This window comes from Colobus angolensis, unplaced genomic scaffold (assembly GCF_000951035.1).
Source record: "Colobus angolensis palliatus isolate OR3802 unplaced genomic scaffold, Cang.pa_1.0 Scaffold158, whole genome shotgun sequence".
NCBI lineage: Eukaryota > Metazoa > Chordata > Mammalia > Primates > Cercopithecidae > Colobus > Colobus angolensis.
Window position 1 is genome coordinate 7,776,978 of NW_012114688.1, and position 4,830 is coordinate 7,781,807.

Sequence of the window (4,830 nt, forward strand, 5' to 3'; positions counted from 1 at the left end):
CATTATGAACACCTCTATGCACACATGTAGAAAATCTAGAGTAAATGGATAAAGTCCTGGAAACACAATCTCCCAAGATTGAACCAGGAATAAAGTGAAAACCTGAACAGACCAGTAACAAGGTCTGAAGTTGGATCAGTATTTAAAAACTTACCAACCAAAAAAAGCCTAGTACCAGATGAATTCATAGCTAAGTTCTACCAGATGTATGAGGAAGAATTGGTATCAGTCCTACTGAACTCATTCCAAAAAAACTGAAGAGGAGACTTCTCCCTAACTCATTCCACAAAACCAGCAACATCCTGATGCTAAAATCTGGCAGAGATACAACAACAACAACAAAACTCCAGGCCAACATCACTTATAGATGCAAAAATCATAAACAAAACACTAGCAAAACACTAGCAAACACAACAAAACAATGGATGTGAATGGAGCAGCACATCAAAAAGTTAATACACCAGCGTCAAGTAGGCTTTATTCCTGGGATGCAAGTCTGGTTCACCATAGGCAAATAATAAATTTGATTCACTACATAAACAGAATTAAAAGCAAAAGCCATATGATCATCTCAATAGACACAGAAAAATATTTTTATAAAATCTAACATCTCTTCATGATAAAAACCCTCAACAAACTAGGAATTGAAGGAACACACCATAAAACAATAAAAGCCAAAAAGTAACAGTCATCTGTAACAAACCCAAAACCAACATCACACTAAATGTGCAAAAACTAGAACCATTCTCCTTAAGAAATGGAACAAGGATGTCTACTCACACCAATTCAATTCAACATAGCACTGTAATTCCTAGCCAGAATAATCAAGCAAGAAAAAGAAATGCAAGACATCCAAATAAGAAGTCAAATTGTCTCTCTTTGCTGATAAAATGATTCTATACATATAAAACCCCAAAGACCCTGCCAAAAAGCTCCTAGGACTGATCAACAGTTTTAGTAAAGCTTCAGGACACTAAATCAATGTACAAAAATTAGTAGAATTTCTGTGCATCTCTAATGTCAATTCTCAGAGTCAGATGAAGAACAAAATTTTATTTTCAATAGCTACAAAAAAAAAAATGAAATATCCAGGAATACATCTAACCAAGGAGATAAAAGATCTCTACAAGGAGAACTGTAAAACGCAGATACAACACAAATAATCAGAAAATCATTCCATGTTCACTGATCAGAAGAATCAATATTATTAAAATATCAGTACTGACCAAGAAGCAACTTCTCTTCTCCTTCTGGAATCTATGCCTGGTTCAGCCTGCCTGCCTCCACTCCTGTCTCTACCATGTCCATGAGGTTGACCCAGAAGTCCTACAGGGTGTCCACCTCTGCCCCCGGCCTTCAGCAGCTGCTCCTACTCGAGTGAGTCCGGTGCCCACATCAGCTCCTCGAGCTTCTCCCAAGTGGGCAGCAGCAGCTTCCCGGGTGGCCTGGGCAGAGGCTATGGCAGGTTCTGTGTTATGGGAAGCATCACCACTCTCACTGTCAACCAGAGCCTGCTGAGCCCCCTTAACCTGGAGGTGGACCCCAACATCTAGGCTGTGAGCACCCAGGAGAACGAGCAGATCAAGACCCTCAGCAACAAGTTTGCCTCCTTCATCAACAAGGAGCAGCCAAACAAGATGCTGGAGACTAAGTGGAGCCTGCATCAGCAGAAGATGCCTCAGAGCAACATGGACAACATGTTCAAGAGCTACATCAACAACTTCAGCAGAAGGTGGAGACTGGGCCAGGAGAAGCTAAAGCTGAAGGCAGAGCTTGGCAACATGCAGGGGCTGGTGGGGACTTCAAGAACAAGTATGAGGATGAGATCAATAAGCGTACAGAGATGAAGAATGAATTTGTCCTCATCAAGAAGGATGTGGATGAAGCTTACATGAACAAGGTAGAGATGGAGTCTCGCCTGGAACGGCTGACTGATGAGATCAACTTCCCCAGGCAGCTGTGTGAAGAGGAGATCTGGGAGCTGCAGTCTCAGATTTCACACACATCTGTGCTGCTGCCCATGGACAGCAGTTGCCCCCTGACATGGAAGACATCATCGCTGAAGTCAAGGGGCAGTACGAAGAGCTCGTCAATTGCAGCTGGACTGAGGGTGAGAGCATGCACCAGATCAAGTATGAGGAGCTGCAGATGCTGGCTGGGATGCGTGCAGTGTACAGAGACTGAGATCTCCCAGATAAACAGGAACATCAGCTGGCTTCAGGCTGAGATCGAGGGTCTCAAAGGCCATAGGGCTTCCCTGGAGACTGCCATCACAGTGTCGAGCAGCGTGGGGAGCTTGCCCTTAAGGATGCCAACACCAAGCTGTCCGAGCTGAAGGCCACCCTATAGTAGGCCAAGCAGGACACAGTGCAGCAGCTGCGGGAGTACCAGGAGCTGATGAATTTCAGGCTGACCCTGGACATCCAGATTGCCACTTACAGGAAGCTGCTGGAGGGTGAGGAGAGTGTGCTGGAGTCTGGGATGCAGAACATAAGTACTCATCCGAAGGCCCCCAGTGGCTATGCAGGTGGGCTGACCTCGGCCTATGGGGGCCTCAGAAGTCCTGGCCTCAGCTAAGACATGGGCTCCAGCTTTGGCTTTTGTGTGCATTCCATCTCCTTCAACCGCAACAGCTCCACCAGGGCCATGGTTGTGAAAAAGATGGAGACCCTCGTTGGGAAGGAAGCTGGTGTCTGAGTCCTCTGATGTCCTGCTCAAGTGAACAACAATGGCAGTCCCTCCCAGATAATCCCTCCTGCCGCTGACCCAGTGCCCAGGAGGTAGGCTGCTGTGTAGGGGAGCACAGGGAATTGGAGACCCACCTGAGGCTCAGCCCTCACCTTCAGCCCACCCGCTGGGGGAGTTCACTGCCTGGGGTACCCCCCTTGCCCATGCCTCCAGCTACAAAACAATTCAATTGTTTTTTGTTTTTTTCCAAAATAAAACCTCAGCTAGCTCTGCCAACTGTCAAAATAATAATAATAGTAATAATAATAATAATAGTAATAATAGTACTACCCAAAGCAAACTATGGGTTAAACACTAGTTCTTTCAAAATACCAATGACATAATTTGCAAAAATGGAAAAAAAACTAAAATTTATATGTAACCAAAAATGTTCCAGAATAGCAAAAGCCATCCTGAGCAAAAAACAAAACTGAAAAAATTGCATTACCTGACTTTAAATTATACTACAGAGCTGCAGTAACCAAAACAGCATGGTATGGGCATAAAAACAGATATAGACACCAGTGGAAGAGAATAGTGAACCCAGAAATAAAGCCACACAACCACTTGGCCTTGGATGAAACTGACAAAAACAAGGAATGGGAAAAGGACTCTCTGTTCAATAAATGGTACTGGAATAACTGGCTAGTCATATGCAGAAGAATGAAACTAGACCCTCACCTTTCACTGTATACATAAATTAACTCAAGATAGAGTAAAGATTTAAACATAAGACCGCAAACCATAAACATCATAGAAGAAAAACTAGTTAATGCCCTTCTCAACTTTGGCCTTGTCAAAGAATTTTTGGCTATGTCCCCAAAAGGAAGTGCAACAAATACAAAAATTACAAGTGGAACCTAATTAAACTAAAGAGCTTCAGCACAGCAAAAGATACTATCAATAGAGTAAACAGACAATCTGCAGAATGAAAGAAGATATTCACAATCTATGCATCCAACAAAAGTCTAACATTCAGAATCTATGGGAGCTGGAGGCCATGATCCTAAGCAAATTGAGGCAGGGACAGAAAACCAAATACCACTGTTCTCACTTAAAAATGGAAGCTAAATATTTAGCACACATGGACATAAACATGGGAACAACAGACACTGAAGATTTCTATAGAGGAAGGGAGGGAGTGTGGGTTGAAAAACTACTTACTGGATACTATGCTTACTAGCTCTGTGCAATATAGCCATGTAATAAATCTGATCATATAACCCTATATCTACAATAAAAATTGAAATTAACAAAATATATATATATCACTTTACATATGATTATATATAATGCTTTATCTGTAATCAACACAATGGTGGGCAAAACATTCATTTTAACTTCACCAGGGTACATTCTTAAGATCAGAAACATTCATCTTTATTAATATTCATTCTACATTAATACCGATAGAGATTCTTATTCATGTTAACTAAAATATTTGGAATACATAGGTTCAATTTAATGGAAGAACAACATGTTTGCTAAGAAATCATGTTGTACTACAGTCCAAAGTAAAGTGAGATGGAATTTGGCTATCACATTATATGAGATAGAATCTTCCCCATGGTATCGGTGCCAATTAATGGTTCAAAGAAATCCCTAATTGTCATCTTGCTTGACTGTGCATTTAAATTTTAAAATGTATATCTATAATCATGCAAAAATGTTTTTGGAATTTATAAAGATACATACATACTGAACTTAATAGGTAATATCAAACATTTTTCTGTAGTTAGTGTATAAATTTGTACACCCCTAGGCAATGTCAGAGTCTCCAAAGCTGTACATTTTGCAAACATTCAATATTGTCAGACTTTTTATATTTTCTTAGATGGAAGTTATGATATAGTATCCCATACTTCAATTTATATTTCTCTGATTGTTATTGAGGTTAAGCATCATTTTATTTGTTTATTTGTTTTCTTTTCTGTGAAATTCCTATTACAATGTAGTTGCAAACTATGGATTCTGGAATTAAACTGCATTCAAATTCTGGCTCTGCCATTCACTATGTATGGGATTTAGGCACATTAAAAAAAATCTGCCTGCTTAATGTATCACCTATAAAATAAGGATTGCAAGAATATCTAACTGATATTC

At 40.6% G+C, this 4,830-nt stretch overlaps 1 pseudogene; it reads left to right on the forward strand.

Annotated features, from left to right (window-relative positions):
- The first annotated feature begins 1,258 nt into the window (after positions 1–1,258).
- On the forward strand, positions 1,259–2,722 carry LOC105508134 (annotated as a pseudogene).
- Positions 2,723–4,830: the final 2,108 nt, after the last annotated feature.